Here is a 20053-nt window from a genome sequence, read left to right as displayed (position 1 = left end):
ATTAGGGATGTCTGACATAAAATTGAGGCAGATTTAGTCTTTTTAGTAAGCAATTTCATTGAGAATGTCAGCTATCTTCGTATCAAAGAGGACACATAAACAAAAAAAATCAATATTTTCATAAGCCTAGAGATCCAACAAATGTAATTTGTTGTAGCTATCAGTACTTGGTACATTTTTCTTTTTGAAAAGGGGATTGATAAATATTTCCCAATAAAACTTCATGCAAGTATGTTTTATTGATGCATATACTGAAAAATATAAAATTTTTTTAGAGTTCTGAATTGGTTTAAATGACTTACTTATCCACTTTGTTTTCCTTTCTTTTAAATGGGAGGGTTTTTTTTTTTTTTAGATTTCATTACAATAAGCTGTAATAATTAAGAAATTCAACAGAACATTGGCTTCAACCAAGAGGTCCTGTAAACATAGTAGAAAGCATACTCTTCTCTTTCATGGAGGCATTAATATACTTACTGTGAGTAACATGGAAAAAATACATGAAACTCAAAAAGGATCAGAAAAGAGAAATGTACATAATCCAGGTTACATTTTTAAAAGAATTTAAATGAAGAAAATACTCCAGTAAAGAAGAACAAAAGCTATTTTGATCAAATTTTATAAATCATATGATTAACACTTGCGATTAGCAAACCAAGGCCATCCCAGGATTTAATTCCAAGATGTTGAGATTTAGGGCCAGTTTTTCTGAAAGATCTAACTACCCTCAATCTCTGTAATGTTCTACCTCAATCTTTCCACTGCATCTGGGCAAATATAAACAATGTTTTTCCCTGTCTCAATCATCAAGCATGAACTGCCCTCTCATTTCTGTCTAAACAAATAACTCTGCATCCTCCAAACTTCCACATGATCATTTTGGAACAGATTTTTCTGACTCTAGTTAACCTAAAAGTCTCTCTACTATAGAATACAACTTATAACTGTAGTGTATTCTTCATAAAAGTAAAGAAAGATTTAATAAACTGTAAAGGATAATATCTGAATCAGTTGTTTTGGAGGCAGAATGAAGCCCACTTTTCTCTGTCATTCATCTCCTTCCTCCACTTCTGGAATTTATTTTTCAACAAGATAAGGGAAGAAAAAATAAATTAAATTCTACATATTTCTCAAACATCTGTTTGAATGCTTAGTATTATTTCAACTACTATGGTAGATTACAAAGAAGATGTTCTTTGGGTTTCTGCTCTTATGTAGCAGATCTATTATTTGATATTTAATTCAAAACAAGAATCACAAGGTTAAAACCAAAATTACTTCACACTCATTTTTACTACACACTCTCTTTTTCACACTCACACACATATACACAACATGTTAATTGTTAACTACAAGAGTTTTCCTCAGAATATGAAATATAATGGCGTTTAGCAAACAAATGGTTATGATAATTTAATGTAACTACTTCAGGCCCCCCAAAGTAACACTCTTTTTATTGTGTTTTCCAAAGCTCTAAGATAATTATGCTGCATAGTAGAGTCTCTATCATATCCCCTATTATGGATTTTATGGTTCATTTTACTGAAACATTTCTCCCCTCCTTTATTATCTAGAACTTGGATGCTTTTTTTCTCTAACACTTTCCTATTAAGACAGAAGATCAAGTTGATAATGTCCCATGGATCATAGTAAGTTCATCTATTTGTACTGGTAGAAGATCTGTGGTAACAGCAAGGGCCAACTGAACACATGTCAGATGTGCTGACTGGTCCCAGGACAGCAGGCAACATGCAACAAAAAAGAGAAGTTCAAGACCTCACTGACGACAACAAGCTGCAGCAACAGCTTCCCAGCTGAGTGACATGAAGCCCATAATGGAAACATTACTCGTTTAGGTAGGCACACATGAAATATTAATTTCCTGGATTGTCTGTATTTGCATAGTAATAATAAGTTCATCTTCTTGGCTTGTTCTGGCCTCAATTAGCAATTTTATTGTCATACCTGAGATTTGGGGAAGGAAGGAGAAGAGAAGGCTATAGAAAATGTCCCTCTGGAAACAGCAACACTAATGGAGCTTATCACTACCATCATTAATTTAATCAAAAACCTTGAGGCAGAGGGCTAGAACAATCTGTTAAGGAAACATTTTCTAAAATGAGAGTGCTTCCCATTTCAATTAGGGTCCTGCTCTTATTTTCTCTTTGAGACATTATTTTTCTCTATTATCTCCCCTTTCCACCCCTCCCCTGTTCTTGCCATTGATTCGATCTGCAACTGGAGGCTGTATTTTTACTAAAAAATGTCTACTTGCAAATTGACAATTTTGCAACAACATCCATCTCCTCTAACCTTTTTAACTGACTTCCTTATTTTTAATGACATCTCAATTAGTTCACACCCACTGTGCCAAAGATAAAGTCCTTGTATCTCAATGAGAGAATACTCTGGAGAGAATGGAGTTGGCTTCACGGCGTGCATGTTAATATGCTAGTCTCTTTAATTAGTTTTACAGATAATGGCTGCCAGTAGATAATTCTGCTGTACTTGTGTGTTCGTACTCACGTGGGTGGTTAGGTGTATTCCCTCTTCCAGATACAAAACAACAAAACCATGAAGGAGGCCACTGAGGAAAGAATTCTTGAAAATGGAATTTCAGCGATGACTATAGACATCATCCGTACAAAACAAAAATATCAATCCACAATTTCAGAACTATAAACTTGCTGATTTTTAAACCTCAGGAACACCATTATTAAATATACGAAAAGTGGTGGTGGTCTTGATTGGACAAAGAGCATTCTCCCTGCTACCTCCAGAGAACACATTTACTAATGCAGATAAAACCTCTGACAAACTCTGCTGCAGTGATGATACTTTTATGTGAAAGGATTATATCTTCAGTTGGAGAGAATTTCCTTAGCTGATTATCACATGAGTATCCCTATATGAATAGCCGGAGGAAACAGAAGTGCATTTTGGACCTCTGACACTAAAGACATCAGTAATTTGGCCAAGCTACCTGGTGCCACCTCCACCTGTGTTTACTGGCAGCTTATCCCAGTGGGTGCTTCATACAGCAGGAGGGAGCAAGGTGTCTGCTCTCGGCTTGCCTTTCCCAATGCGTTGTACTTTGAAATTTTAAATAATGCCTATAAATATAAGTAACACCTTGGAATTATGAGGTCATGAAACTGTATGTAAGAGATTCCATCTATGGACCACTGTAAGATCTGAAAAGCTTTCATAAGAAAACACATTCTCAAAAAGGAAAAGAACGTTTTTAGATTGTTCTTTTCTATTCAAACAAATACATTTTCTGTCTTAACTTACAATATTTAAAATATGTTTGGAAACTGGGGAAGATAAATCATAAATATAAGGCATTTTAAACAGCATTTAGGGAGAAATGTCCTTTACAATAGAAAGTAGGTTTCAAAGTCATAAGTAATCTCAGTTTCTTTTTTTCTTTAAAAAGTACAGACTCTGTGTCATTCCTGAATGCCTGAGAAAGAAGTACTGGTACACATGAGCGTTTGTATTTGTGTGATCAAGAGCCAGGCTCTAGTAACTCTAAAGTAGACATTCTGTAACACCTCCATAATCTTCTGAGTTAAAGACACAAATGACAGTGAAAAAAAAAATTTCAATATAGTTATTATTGTCTCTAGAATAAATAGAAATATGCTCATGGTCTAAGCTAGAAGCTCTCAACATGGATAACTACATAACAAAATTAGTTTCCATAAACAATGAAAACTAAATAAAAAAGATAGCATTGATTTACACATAAAAAGCTGCCATCTTTCTTCCCCCATGAGGGAAATACTAAAACAGGCTCTATTTTTTCTCTCTCTGTTTCATAAAATTCTTAGTAAATTTTATTGAGGGATGAGAAATCTGGTGAGAGATTTCAAAGGTACTAAGCTATCATTCAAATAAATGAATAAATTGGAATAACCCTTGACATTCCTTTCCTCCCACATATTCCATATATACATGCCCATCCAGAGAAGCCAAAATGGTAACACTGAACTCCTCATATAGAAATTTTATATATTTAATATATGAGGAATAGGTAATATCGATTGCTCACATATGTTGGGAACTCTGCTGAGCGCTTTATGTATATTAAAGTATTCAATCCTCTCAGCAACCTTGGAAATATAATAACCCTTTTACTTTTACAGATGAAGAAATGAGGCACAGAGAAGTACAGAAACTAGAAGTGATTGGTTTGGAATCCAAATCCATGCACTTTTAACCACCAAACTATTTTCTCTGCAGGAGGGAAAAGAGCTGGCATAGGGTCCAGGAAACTTTAATCAGCTGCTTTCTTTCCCATTATAATGACTCTCTGAGCCTCCATCTTCTCATTTAAAAAATGTCTACATAACTTGAAGTTGTAGATTTCCATGTCACTTTTCAGCTCCAATCTGCATAATCTTTCAAATTGTAAACTGCCCCCTAGAAGTTTAGTGTTGAAAGGGCATTTGAGATCCTCGAATCCAGGCTCCTTCTCTTCACTAGGGCAATCCATCCTATAATATCTCTGATATATTATGATTTTTATACATAAACTTTTCTAGTGAAAGGCATAGCCCATAGCAACAGGAGACACTGTTAAAAGTTTAATTGCTAGGTATGTCTTCTTTTTATTGACTTTAACTATATCTACTGCAAGGATTAAATACTAAATCACTTCCTTTATTTCTGTATCTTTTGCTTTTTATATAACTTTCTACAAACATAAAGAAAAACAGAATTATTATGTAAACTTTTGGAAAACACAGGAATACTAAAAATAAATTTTAAACATCAACAATTTAATCACCCAGAGAAATCCATTAAAAAGGATCTCTTCGGTTATTTTAATATATATATATTCCAACTTAAATAATTAAACCTTGATGTAGTGATCTTTTTACTCAACATCATAATGTGAACAGGTATTCATATCATTGCCTGTTCTTGGCATGATTTTTTATAATTGTTTCAGCTTCTTTGTATTTTAAATTTTTTATTACAACTCTAAAGGATTTTTGAATAATTTAGATATTCCCACTCTTAACCATTAATATTTTCTTTATGGTGTCTTGATTTGATATCATTCATTTAAACTCCAAAAGAAGTTAAATATTTGCTTCTATTTTCTTGTGTTTCTCAACACAATTTTTATGGTTTCTCAACATTTTCTGTTATCTCTTTAATCCATCTGTCATTTATCCTGGCATAATTTACATGGTATAAGAAACTATAAATTTTGTGAAACCCCACAAATGATATTCTTCTATATAATAGGCCTTCAGGTATTTGCAGTCTGTGGTCATGCCTATCATTTCTCTTCCACCTAAGTCACAAGTATTCTCTGTTAAATAGGATCAATTCTATCTTTCCTCAAAGGTGTTTGGAAAGTAGTATCCTCTGTAAGTTCTCAAACCTGCCAATTTTATTTGGAAATGGGATGTTCGTAACTGGACACAATTTTTAAATGCACAATCAGTGTTCATGTATCTTAGGGCAGGAAATTATAATTCCATAAATGCAACTTACAAGATTAAATAGAGTTGTTGGCTACCACATCATAACCTTGGCATGAATTCAACGGGTACTTAACTAAAATCTCCCCAATCTTTTTCCCATGAACCACTACTGTCAAGCCTATTTTCTGAAAATGCTGGCAATTAATCTACAAGCCTTTCATCTACATAGCAGGGTACATGCATTTGATATACATTGTGCTTTCAAATGGTGATTGTGTTTCTGATTTAAATAAGATTATGCATTTACCCAGAAACATAGATGGGGACTCAATGAATGCCTTTGATAGGAGTGATAATGTGTACAGATGCTGGAGTCCCTGTTCAGTAATCCTTCCTCATAAACACACTCCATCTCACTGCAGCATAGGAAACACGATGCAATGCCTTCACGTGAGCAATGCCTTCACTTAAAACACACACCTATGGTACGATAATAGAGATTTCAGGGAATTCCTTCAATGATACCAAAAAACAAACTTAAAACTCCTCTGAATAAAAGAAGAATTTCAGGAACCAAAAGAACTGAGCAGACCACTTTTTTTGCAAAGCCCTTTGTGATCTTCTTAAGCCCATCTATTCAGAGTAAAGGTCAAGTGGGCAAAGCCAGCAATTCTATTTTCCCACAAAGCTGCTACAGTTTTCTGTCTCTTGACAGCCCCCCAGTCACTAGGAGTCTATTATCTCCCATTCTCTCTCCAGCACCACCCAGATCCTTAACTGGAAACACACTAAACAGCTTCTTTCTTTCATGGGTTGACTTTCAGCTTCTTGTAATGGCTTCATGTTATACATCTAAAAGCTTTCTTCCCCTGCTCTGTTTATTTAAAGAGGGCAATTTGAGAAAGCAGAACCCACCCTAAACAAGCCTTTCACTATGGTAGACCAAATGCAAGTAAAATTTGCTAATAAAGGCCTTTTCCAGTTCATTAGGTGGCACTTGAAAAGTAGCATCTAGATGACAGGTCTGAAGCTGTCTTTAAAGACCATCTTAAGAATTTGATTTCTACTTGAAGGAGCACTTTGCATCTTGCTCTAAATAACAGTTAGTGATCCTTAAAAAAAAAAAAACAAACAACAAAATCCCTGGAGTTTACCATCTAATCATACACACTACAGTTTGTGTCTGCATTCTATGAAGAACTCATGGAGTAAAAGCTTTCGTTTTTCTTGCCCCTATACCTGTTTAGATTGGTAGCTGTTTTCTTGTTCACGTAATCCAGATCAAGAAATTAAACACCACGAAATAAAATCTAGTTTTTCTGAGTTGACAGCTACTTGGCAGATCAAAAAATCAAATCCTCCTACTTTCAAAGTTAAATGCAGAAAAAGGAGAGAAAAAAAAAGATTGCTTCTTGGCAGGCTTTAAGCTTTCCATTTAAAGGTGTTTGTACACTGATGTGATCAGAGCAAGGCCAAAGGAGACATGTTCATAGCACCAGAGTTAACGTATCAAGTTTAGGCTCAAGTAAGGTGTTTTCTTATATTTAGTGCATATTTACTTGCCATTTCTTGACTGACAATTCTTTACACATAAGCCACACATTTAAACACATGCATATCCTTAACTAGGAAGAGAAAACAGGGTTGGATAACTGACTAAAAAACCAATGGCCCAAAGACACAAACAGAACTTGAAATGTCTTCAGGCTGAAGGTTAACGTGTACCTTAACATTAATGTATGAAGCAAGGTGGTGATATTTACTTATCTTAATTTCATGATAAAATGTATTCAAATTAAAATATTTTTAAAAGTGTCTGGTTCACCTTCAGTAATTGAGTAGTAAAGAAATGCACTTAAAACTTCTGGCCATGGGACCCAAATGGCAGAATTTTAGACCAATTTTTTCATTTTATCTTTGACACACCATACTGTCTTACCACAGTGCTACTGTTCATTTCCTAATACTTACATGACAAAATCAACAAAGAGAGTGGTTTGAATGATTAGGTAGAAGTTATCTCCAACTAAAATATATTCAAAAAGCCATTCTTCTTGTGTGTTACATCATGACACTTTACAGGATTTCCACCATTGGAAGTTGCAGTGGAATAACTGTATGGGAAGCAGCTGTCTTCTTAAAACGGTGATACACCCAAGATTCTATGGAGCTTAAGATATGAGCACATAGGAATGGTGGCAAGTGCCCACAGCCTACAGGAGTTCTGATGGTGGCTGGCAGGATGTAGCCCTAAATCCTTGAGCTGGCTACAAGAACTCTGTAATCTGATCTCAACTCACTTCTCCAGACTCATCTTTATATCCCGCCTCCTCAGCCACTCATACAGCATACTTTATCCGGATGGATCTATTTGTGGACCCTGGAAAGCACCATTTTCCCTCGAGCACCTAAGTTTTTGCACTTGAATTTATTTATATCTAAAATGTCCTCACCTTCTCACTCCAATTAATCCCAACTGCCTGACTAGGTAACTCCCACCCAGCCTTCAGTACTCAGCTTGAATCCAGTACTACTTAGCACGTCAAGTTAGGTTCCCCTCTTGTGCAGGTGAATGGCACCCCTCACTTGCCCTCATAACGCTCTAGAGTGATGATGTAAACAGAAGTTTTCAAAATGTGTCCAAAGGTCACATGCACCAGAATCTCCTCAGAGGTTTGTTGAAACCATTGTCCTAAGGAATCAAAATCTCTAGGAATGGAGCTGAGAAAGCTGCACTTCATAAATAAACTTCCCAGATAATACGAATCCATCTTCACGTCAGAGGCTATATTCTTTGCAGGACTTTGAAAGCACAGACTGAAGATATTTTTGTCATTTTTAAATATCAAGAATAAGAGTAATGATTCAAAAACATATTATTTAAAAAATGGAATCTAGCCTTTACAGGGGGATAAGAACCATCTCTTATCTCAAAAATCACAATTCTCTATATGATTTTCTTCCTTTTCTAGTCTAGAAAAATGAAATAATACCCTATACATGTCAATTCTATTCCTCTCTGCAAGACATAGAATAATGACTCCTTTAAGGAAGACTGGAGCAAAAATGTGTGCGTGTGTGCGTGTGTGCGTGTGTGCGTGTGCGTGTGTGCTTGTGTGCGTGTGTGTATTCAGGAGAAGTACTTTTAAAAGAGACATTTTAATTAACCCCAATTTTGTAGACAATGCAGAAACACAGGGGACTTAAGACACTCCTGACCTATAGCTTTTTAGTGATAATGATGATGATAAATGAGGCTACATTCTCCAGACTAGAAATACTTGCCACAGGCACAATTTCTGAACAACTTGCTTCCCTCACTTCTCAGTGCCCCATATCAAGTAATAATGATGTCAAGCACAAGCACAGAAAACCAAGGGAACCAAATGAAAAAGATATAAAAGGAAATGAGTATAAATGAGGTTATGCAACTCTGGAGACATTTTGTAAAACTCAAATTTCAATGGAGATAGTTTAGAAATTGGAATGACCTCCAAGGTTGGTTCTGCAATGAGTATCTGTGTTTCCTGAACAATTTTGGTGTCGTCTCTCAGGTTTTAATTAGCAATGGTGCCACCCTGAAAGGATTCTCAGCAATTTCTCGTAGACTCCACGCCTTTTGCTCTCATTTTGAAGGTCTGCTTTCATTGTTCCTGCCATATAATTGATCTTAGCACAGTTGCTAATGCCAACAATCATCTAATTATCTTCTATGTAACATGGAGAATAAAAATAAGTTCCTTTGTAAAGCATATCACACACTTTATTTTTTAAATGCCTGATGGCTTTTCAGAAAAAGGGAAATAACCATATCGTTTTCTACACACTAAACTATTTCTTTATGTGTGACAGAAACGTTGATTTTGGCATTTTGCCTACACCAAGAAAATCGGTGCTTTGAAGGCAGTAAGTGATGGACTACTTACACAGAGCCTGTTATAATCTCTCACCCCCTACCTTCTTGGAAAAGCAGAATTCACAGTGGTTGGTCAGAACACTGTTTGGGGCTGGAATAGGCCAAAACCACTCAGAAGTTTCTAGAGCCAATTAAACACCTCTGATTTACTGATTTAATAAAGAAACTCTGTCTTCTGACCTCAAAGGGTCAATAAGAACAAACATCAATAAAAGGGAAATGTTTTTATTGAAAACACAGGGAGATCAGGCACAAGGTTTCTGATGTGATTCTGTGATGCACTAATTTATCAGTGAAATGCTCGTGGTGGGTAACAACTCATCAAGGAAAAGAGTAATCTCTGTTTCACAGCCTTGGAATTATGCTACTTAAATTTTTACAGACAGGTTAGAAGCCAAACTACTAAGTACACCAGGATTCTTGGGCACACTTTCAAAGAAGCAATAGTTCTTTCTTTTATGTCACTGAAGTCAAACAGAAACTTGAAAAAAAAATTAAAGTAGAATCTTCTGCACATAGCTGATCACACGAACAGACTCGAGTCTGTTCATTTCCTTTCTGCTGGACTGACAGGTGCTGGTGGACAGTTGAGGATTGATGAGGTCTAGTCTAACAGATTTATCTTTATACTTATTCAAAGAAATATCATGTCAAAAGACTTGATAGTTTAAATGATGTAAATTATGCAAATAATTTGAAAGGTTTTTTTAGAGCTATGAGATATACTTATTATCATAAAAGCAGGTACCAATTCTATAAAAATAAAAATTCATAAGAAAAAAATCAAATGGTCATATGTTAGAATAATCCTTTCCTGTTTGGATGTGAGATTTTGCATGATTATTATGTCTTTCCTTATTATTATCATTTTTGAGCATTCCCTTACTTTTCCCAACATTTTATTATGAATATTAACACAAACATACAGCAACGTTGAAGGAATTTTATAGTAAATATCTATGAATCCACCACCTAGATTTTACTAGTAACTTTAAACACATTTCTATACACCTATCTATTCCTCTATCAATCAATCTTATGTTTTGGATACATTTCAAAGTAAATTACAGAACCCAGTACACTTTCCCCTAAATATTTAAGAATGTATATCATCAACTAGAGTTCAATATTTATTTAGATTTTTATGCAACATTTACACAAAATAGATTTCACACATACTAAATTAAAATTCACTATACTTTGACAAATGAATGCACCAAATCCTTGTTAAAATCCAAACCCTCTACACCAAGTATAAGCTGGCTCCAGGCTGTTTCTCTAACCACAACCCCAGTCCAACGTTTCTAGCTCACTCATCTCCAGTTTCACCAGCCTTCTTTCTTTTTCTCACACGAGCTGAGCTCCTGTTACCTTCACAGCCTGTGCACAGGTTAATCCTTTTTTTGGCCCCTCCTCTTTCTTCAGCTGTCACTTTTAAATATCACCTCCTGAAAAATGCCCTTACTGCCTGCTCATGTAGATTATGTCTTCCCAGTATGCTCTGTAGTCGTTCTTACCAAAATTCAAATTACACATTTGTTTATATTTTCTTCACTTAATGTTTATGTGCTACACTGGACTACATGCTCCATGATGTGGGGGCCTGATTCACTGTCATCTAACATAGTGAAACACAGCAGGCACCCAGCAGATAACTGCCAACCAAATGAATTACAGTCTCTGATTGCTCTTTCTTAGACACTAATTCATTCTGTAATAATGAGCCATCTTATTTTTCAGCCAATTTGTGTGTTTTGTTTTTTTCCTTCTTTAGACAGTAAGCCTTGGCGTTCCAGTGTATATCCATTCAATCGTATGTGTTTACTAAGCACCTACTCTGCCCCAGACAATTAACTAAACAATTAATAATAGGGGCATTTATTAGGGAGTGAGACAGAAATGTTTCTGACCTCATTCCATAAAGGAAAACAGGAAACAAAGAAATACACTACAGCCTGAAAAGTGCTTTGGGAATGAAAAAAGGGGTGCCTATCTTGGATCAGAGGAGTAGGAAAGACTTGCCATTGAAAGTGGCCTCCAAGCTGAGGCTTAGAGTAGATCTTAGCCCTACTATACTTCTTCTACACACTAAATTCAGGACCACCTTCTCTCTCATGTGTGAACTCCCTCTCACTTTTATCAACATGGACTGTGGAGCACTTTTTCGTACACGGAGAAAGAGCTAGTAATAATAAGATGTCAGAGTGACTTTCACTTGGTTTATAGCAAGTAAAATCCAGGACAAGTTCAAAGCTATGACTATATTATCTTTCTCCCCATTGGTCTCCTTCTTGAATATCCCACAGTGACTGTGAAGTTTCAGCACAAAGAGCTTATTATTTTTCTACTCTGTGCACTGGAGTCTAGCTCCAGAATGTGAAAGCACATTGCAAGGGCCACAGAAGCACTGAAGTCTGTCCAAGCCCATTCCCTCCAACATTTGTTAACTTCTCTCAGAATGTAAGCACACATCACAGGAGATTCTTGCTCTTGCAGAAAAACGTAAGACAGGAAATAGGACAGGTTGAATAAATTTTGCATGGCCCATATTTTCATTTAGTCTTTTCATTCTGTAAATGATTAGAGAATCCCATGTTTACTTGTGCTGACTGGTGTGGTAAGCACCAACTGCAGAGACAGAGTGCAAGAAAGCAGCCAAACAGAAGATTTTTAAATGTTACAAGACTACTCAGTGGTCTTCCCAATTCTGATATCTCTTCCAGGTGAGATACTACTTTTCAGGGCAAAACACATTTGAATGACTGAATCCAGTTGGACAGAGAATTTGAAGTTCAATTTTGCATAAGAGTAGATGGAAAAATTTAAATGTTGCATATAGATTACACTGATGTTTTTGACAATATTGAACAGTCACCTATTTTTACTGTAAAGCTCATTATCCTCAATTAGAAAGTTAGTGTGACTATCTTTCAAATGTATAGTCAGCTCTGCTATAACCCTCATTTTGAAAATGCAAATTCCCTAGAGGAAATAATTCGAGTGTGACACATATTTCCCATTTGATTATGCATTATTTTGCATGTGACAAACAACAGATGAACAAAGAAAACCACACTCAACTGTACTGGATACAAGGGAATTCACAAAATGCACACATACACACACACAGTGCCCCTCAAACATCTACAGGATCCTTCAGCTCACCACAGGTGAACATGTGTTAAGAACCACACCCACCCAAGTCTGGTGCTAGAGTTTCCTATCAGATTTCAGATAACCCTCCTTCTACCTCTTCACAATAACTCTCAAGCTACGACTCTTCCATAAGCAAACGTCACATCTCTTTCAAGGTAAAATCCATATTTATTGCAGCATTTATGTATTTCCTAACCATTTACACGAGTAAAACTATGCTACCGTTTTTATTAGGTTTCTGTCTTTGCATGTGTGTGTGCCTAATTCAAGTTTTGAGTGTTATGCCCCAAACTCCTTTTTCCCATAAATGCCTGTGGTTTTTATTTCATGATTTTGCATAGAGAGCTGAATGTTAGGAACATATATGTCGTGTTGTAGCAGAACTGATTATATAATTTCTCATTGTTATTTGTGTGATTTTTACGAATCACCTCTCCATAATTTAAAAGTGCTTTATGATAGTAAATGCAGATTTAGCTTAAAATAATTTTTATTCTAACAATTTCCTGTGATTATCCATTTGCAAAATTGGTTAGTAATTAGGGATGTAAGAAATTATAATTTCTTTGATGGTAAAAAAATCCAAAGAGAAAACTAACTATAGGAATCATTAACTAGTGGACTAAAAAATATAACCCAGATTCTATTTCTCTAAAATTGAAAAAAAAACCTCCCCTATTACATAATACTATCTTCAAGAAGTCCACGAATTTATTTTCTTGGAGGTGAACTCCAAAACTTTTTTGAAGCTAGAAAAGATTCTTCAGGATAAGAAAGTGGGGGGAAAAACCCACAATTATGAAATTAAAGGCAAATTGTAACCACAATGATTGTTCAAATATTACACTGAATATTGCAAAGATATACAAGTAACTACAGAAACAGCTTTGGATGAATAGCCTGGCTTTTGCTTGGGCATTTTTGAAGCATTCATCTTGCTAAAAATGTGAAGACTGATCACTCATGACAAACGACTCTAGGTTGTTTCTGTTAATTGACTCTAAGAATAACTCAGACTTACATGGACACTGTCAAGCTACTAGGATAACAGAATATTTTATCAGTATATACTAGAAGAGTGCTAACTGATCTAAAGCCAATAAAAATCAGTTACCCATCCAATTAATGATGGGTGTGTGGGAGGTGTCCCCAAGAAATTATGCTCTATTTTTCTAGAACATAGTCAATATTATCATCTTTAGAAATAATGATCTTTAACAGAATTTCATGGTTTATGTATTTTCGAGTGCCTATTTTCTGTGAAGAATATATCATGGGACTTTCACAATGCTTCAGTGAAGGCAGGAAATATTTTTTGAAGTGCTCATACACTGAATAAACTGCTTTTAATCGGACTTGGATTTTGGCAAAAAAAAAACAAACAGAAACAATGTAAAACAGCAGGTTTGCAACTTTCTCACAAAGGGAATAAAGGGGAAAAAGCTGACAGAGCAAAACCAAACCAATTAAGCAGAACAGAAACTATTTTAAAGTGAATAAAAGCATGGCTGAACATCAAATATAGGTCTAATATTGATGTGAATAAATTATGCAGCTCTAATTGTGAAATTTACATAAATGTATCATGTCAATTCTAATTTTTAATATTTTAAATAAAATATAAAAAATTCATAGTTAGATGGCCCTGAATATTTGAACTGGTGGTATTTTATGACCAGAGTTCTTTTTGTATAATCTAAAATTCTCAAGGATTCAAAAAATGCAGGAGATTTTTAATTATTAAGTTCAATATTTTTATTTATTGAAGATTCATAAATAATAGTATCATAAAAATGAGGAAATAAAAGCCTGTCTTTTTTCTGTGACATATTGTATTAAGAACTTGTAGCACTAGGAAAAAAAAATGAGAATTTTGAAGATGTGATAAAAAGTCTTTAATAAACAATATAGTACTTCTCTCCCACATAGAGATGGTAAAGCAAGAAACTATAAAATAAAATACTGAAAAATTTTGATTAGCATAGAGATCATTGTATTTTGTAATGGGTAGAGTAGATAATAATAGCCAGTCCCATATAGAACTGCAATTAGCTTCCCTGAAACATGGCAATTTAGCAAAGAAGTTGAATAAGCTGGAGCCAATCACTGGAATGGTACAGCGTGAAGGTAAGGTCTCATGTGATACCCTATGATTCTGTAATAAAAGCCAAAGCTCAACTAAGAAAACTTTGCTAAATTGTTTTACAGCATCAAAAGAAATAAAATAGAGTGGCAGGATCCTTATTAGAGCCTAGGACTTCAGAGTGATTCATTTCACAATTTAGATGGAGTTTATTTGGGTGTAGAAATAAACTCAGAGTTGCAGGTAAGCTTTGCAAATTCATGTTTCTAAATTCATTAATAATCCATCTGGATTTTCTTTTCTATCACTATAACAAAACCCATGGTAAAAGAAACTGCAACAAAAGAACTTCATTTACAGACAATGGGCACTGTTCGACTAAATCAGAGTTTTCGAGGAGTCAACCAACATAACTAAGAAGTAAAATTTGTTCTGCCAGGGATTGCTCTATTTTTAACAAGTCATTTCTCTTGTGGATGGCCCCAGACTTGAACTTGAAGTTTCCATGACCACTTTAGACTAATACTAGTGAAAAATCAAAATCATACCTCTCCTTCCTCTATTAAAACAAAGCTCCCCCTCAAACCACATATCAGTAGTTAGCAGTGAAGACTAGAAGAACGAATTCTGGTAGCTCTGGAGTCAAGATTATTGAGAATAGATACCCTCTTCGTCAATAATTCAACCAAGTAAAAGTCTCTTTTTAAAAATATCTGTAAATGAAATGATCATAAAAATATATTTAAAAGTACAGTATAAAGCAAAACTGTATTACTCAAAACAGAAAAAAATACAATTTGTGAAAAATGCTGTTGACTACTCACTGATAAATGATGAAAGCAAAAATACAGTTATCACTCAAACATCATCAAGAGATAGGTATGTTCTTATTATCTGCCTTTTGCATCTGAGGCATCTAGGCACACATTATCTGAGGTGTGCTGGAATAGAAATGCTCACCACGTGCACAGCTTCCAAAACAGCTGCTTTTATTGACTGATTGATTTGAAAATTTGCAAATAGTAGTTCTAGTTTCTGAAAATATTGTTTTCCAGAAATGATCTACAGATATCTTCTATTCACGTCATCCATAAACAGTGAGGAAACTCAGCAAAAAACTGAGGGCCATTATGTAGTACTAGGTCAACCCCAAATGCTGTCTTTCCTTCTCCCCAAGTGAAGATGATACAAGGTAGCTTCGTTTTTAATCCCTCAGTCCTCAAAAACTCCTAACAATAATTTCAGTCTCCTTCTACCCTGTCATGTAGTAAGAAAAAAACTACATCTCTGGTGCACATCCAAGTTCACAGGCCAAGTTGAGCTTGTTTTTCTTTTATAGGCCCTTGCAATAAGCAGTCTGTTATAAACAGTCTGCCTCATCAAGGCTGGCCCCAACAAATACAGATAAATAATGACACATACTAAGCTTCTAGAATGTAAAAGATTTATAAGCACGGCTGGCATGGATGACATGAGGATGGGTTCGGAGGCCATTCAAACCAGAAACTCCAGAAGAAAAATCAGAATCATTTAGCAAAAAGAAGACTGTTAAGTGAGTTTTTGTTTTCTTTTTTTCCTCTTTTCCTTTTTTATATTTTAAGACAAAGTTTATTTAACACAACACACAAGCATCCCCTTAGTTATCTGATACGGTTAAGAGTCATAGCTTCTGCTAGATGAAAGACAAACACTGTGAGACACAAAGCAATTTTTATTTGAACTTTTTTTGAAAGAAACGTTCCAAAAACATATCACATACTTCCCTGTTAGTGCAGTATGTTGAAAATGTAATTAAACCTTTTTTGATTATTTAATAAAGCACCATCCCCCAAAGTGCATTCTATGGAACGCTAGCTCTAGAAGGGGGATGTTAATGGCATTTCAGAGGGAAAATAGTGTTCTGAGGTCAAATAAATTTAGGAGATGCTGATGTCAACTTGGATTTTCTTAAAACTATGAACATTCCCATTTTGACTGGCTAATTGGGTGGGAAACATAAACCCATATGTCAGAGTGGGTAGTGACCCCACAAGCACTAGAAATGGAATGTCAATCTCTTTCTTGTAATCTCATGGCACTGCTCCTTCACCAGCTCCTTACCAGAGGCTGAAATATTAGAAAGGGAAAGAGAAGGAGAGAGTGAGAAGGAGGAGAGGGCAAGCCAAGAGCTTTCACACACATAATGCTAATTGTCCTCTCTCATTCACACTTCTCTCCTGTTTCCAGCTCTCTATGGCCACACATTTGGCCAACTGTTGCTGCTTCTGCTTTTTATTGGCATTTCTGCCACTTCGGTTCTTTGTTTGGCAAGATAGCTACCTTCAGTTACTTTTGTTTGTGTTGCTGTTTGGGGATTCAAAAATCACAGACAGGCTCACTGTTGTGCTACATGGATAGAGGTGTCAGAAATAAAAGTAATGGGATAAATAAAGACACCAGGTTACAGATTATTTTCGGTGGGAGGTCACGTATCTGTTGGATTTCCACCCCTCAGTCACTAGTATTAGAGAAGGGAATGAACACAAACAAAAAAAGAGGTAGCCAAGATGAACTAAGTCATACATTTAAAAAAGTGTTTTGCTCTCTAAATGTGAGAAATTAAAACAAAACAGACTGCTTTTTCCTAACTCTCAATAGCAAGTTAGCAGTCATCAATCACATCACTTACCATCAAGGGAGGATGTTAAAATCTCTCTCAATATTCTCAGAATTATCTCAAATATTAGTATAATTTTAATAAATGAAGTCTGAATAGAAAACGCTGCTTATTTCTTTATAGGAAAAAGACAACAATGCATATACAGCTAATCTTATTTGCATACAAGTTTAAGGTGTTACATGTAGGTTTCTAGATGGCAGTAACGGTGATGGCTAAGAAGAGAAAATTAGAATTCCTTAAGACCTGATAGTAAAGAAAACAAAACACTCACAAAAAGGAGACGATTCCCAAAGTGCCTGACTAGCATGGCATGCATGCCTCAGTGAACTTTTGAAAGGAGTTTGGGAAATGAAATTTAAAAAGCACTCATCAGCAAACATGGCTCTAACACATTTTTCTTTAATAAATAAAACTTACACATAGTGCTTACATCACAGTTTTCATCTTCAAGGCATTTTACAAACACAAGTAATTTTTATAATACTTCTGAGAATTAACAATGATAGTTTGCATTTATAAGGAGTCACTCATTTGAAAAATCTAAAAGAACTTGACAGATACTAAATTTAAGGCATACTCAACTGATTTTAAAAAGGAGAAGAGGAATAAAAACATTAGAAACAAAACTGGTCAGGCCATTGGAAACAGACTTAGTAGAACATTAGAATGTAGAGTTCCTGATGTCTACATTTAGTTTTTGACCACACAGAAGCATTCCTTCATGGAGGCTGCTTACATTCAAGAGTGTTTGAGAAACTGGTTCAAAAATGTATACAAGAGAGCTAGTTTCAATCTAAAGCCACCAGACTTCCATTTTTTCATCACATTTCCATCCACTTCTCCTTACTACCCGGCTTAATGGAAGGAAGCAATGGCATTTCTAATGAAAGACATAATATAAAAATCATCCATACTGGACTTCAAATGAATTTATTACTCCCCTTATAGTAAATTTAAAACTGTATGTTTCAAAAGATAACACTGAAATTGTTTCACATTTAATTAATGGTGAAAGAGAACTCCTTGGTTAGTGGTAAAAAATCTGTCCAGGGTGTTTTTTCTTGACTTGATATTTCACTAATAAAGAAATTTCTACATTACTTTGGCCAGGCATTATTTGTTTAATATGCTAGTACTCAATTTTTATTTATCCAAACAGATCAATGTTTTAAAGACCTTATAAAAATAGGTATAAATTACTCTGTTTTATATATGTATTTTATTTAATTCTCACAGAAAATAATAAGTATCACTATCATCATTTTATGGATGAATTAACTGAAGCACAGTCATGTTAACTTACTTAACTAAGATGTTAGATCTAGCAAATGGCACAGTCAGGATTCAAGCCAAACAGTCTGTTTCAGGAGCTGGGCTCTGAAGCACTGTTTCGGAATAAGTCAGTTATATGAAGCCAAACAGTATAGGAAACTGCCAAAACCAGCAGATGCCCGGCAGGTAGATCAATGGCTAATCCCCGGCAGAGGAAAGAAAGGCAGCCTGGATAAGCAGAAAGGATGCTCAGCCGACTTCCATTCAAAAGTTCAGTTTGGAGAATGGCTTGTATAGTCTACCAAACACGTGACCCTGTGCACTGCGTCGCCTCTGGGGTCCCATTTACCTTAACTGTACAACAGAGGTAGAGAGAAAGAGACTGAATTACAAAGCCTTGGGTCCCTGCTGTTTTTAACAAAGTATGTTCTCTTCTGCCTCTAACATTTGCAGTTGGAAAGATTTTGGTGAGGTAAAATAATAGCTATCCTACAAAGAACAATTAGCCATGCATTCTGAATAATTAGTAGCATATGCGGACACATATGTCCTCTATTTTTCTCTTAGAAGTCCCACGCATGAGTGTCGTGCACATATACAAATATATACCACGTACAGCTCCCTGCTGTACTACTTATCACACTAATAACTCAGCAGGTGTTTCCTAGGTTTAGGGCACACAATGATGAACAAGACAGTCCTTGCCCTCAAAGAGCTTACATTCCAGAGGAGGGAACATGTAAAGAAATGAGCTAACTGGAGAGAAAGCAAGTAGGAAGCTGGTGATATTTCAGTGGGACTGGTCAGGAAAGGGCTAGAAAATAAGAACAAGCATTCTGCTCTGAGAGTGTTCCCAGGAGAGGGAACAGATGATCCAAGAGGTTTCAACTGGGAATCAGCTTGGACAGGCCAAGAAACAGCAAAGGGCCCAGCATGACAGAGCAAAAGGAGAACGGTACACGACCAGATTAGACGGGACACAGCCAGGCAGGGGCCACTGAAAGATGAGAAAGGGCCTCAGAGGCTCGTTTTTTTGTTGTTGTTGTTGCTTCTCAAGTGTAATTGGAAGCTACTAAAGGGCAATAAGCGACATATTTTTTTCTACTCACAGTATGAATCAGTGTTTGAAATTTTCTTTCCTTAAGACACCTTAACTTGCAAGAGATTCCTTTGAATGATCTAATGCTATCTGCCAGCCTAAATATACTTAGCTATTATATGACTGATCAAAGCAATTGGCTAGTCATCTTATCCTTACCTGGCCTCGGTGGAATCTAGGACCTTTGAGAATTTAATAAATGATTCCTCCTTTTGGAACTCACTGAAAATTTGATATTTATCAATATTTCCTTTTGTTATTTTATTCTTTATTTTTATTTATGCCTTTTAGAGATACAATGTGAAAATGGATGTTTCTTAGTAGAATTATACCAATTTTAAGAGGGTATGTAGTAAAGTTTATTTGGGCTATATATTTGTTGTTGTTTTAAATTATTGTTCTTTACTTGAGTTTCTGTGAGATT

At 35.5% G+C, this 20053-nt stretch overlaps 1 protein-coding gene across 2 annotated transcripts in view; it reads right to left on the bottom strand.

Annotated features, from left to right (window-relative positions):
* The window catches only part of UNC5C (unc-5 netrin receptor C), a 339947-nt gene that overhangs the window by 229563 nt on the left and 90331 nt on the right, over positions 1-20053 (bottom strand). The window lies entirely within an intron of this gene.

The sequence above is a fragment of the Vicugna pacos genome, chromosome 2, assembly GCF_048564905.1.
Source record: "Vicugna pacos chromosome 2, VicPac4, whole genome shotgun sequence".
NCBI classification, from domain to species: Eukaryota; Metazoa; Chordata; class Mammalia; order Artiodactyla; family Camelidae; genus Vicugna; species Vicugna pacos.
Note: the sequence above shows the minus strand (reverse complement) of the source record. Positions and strands in the feature narration are given on the sequence as shown.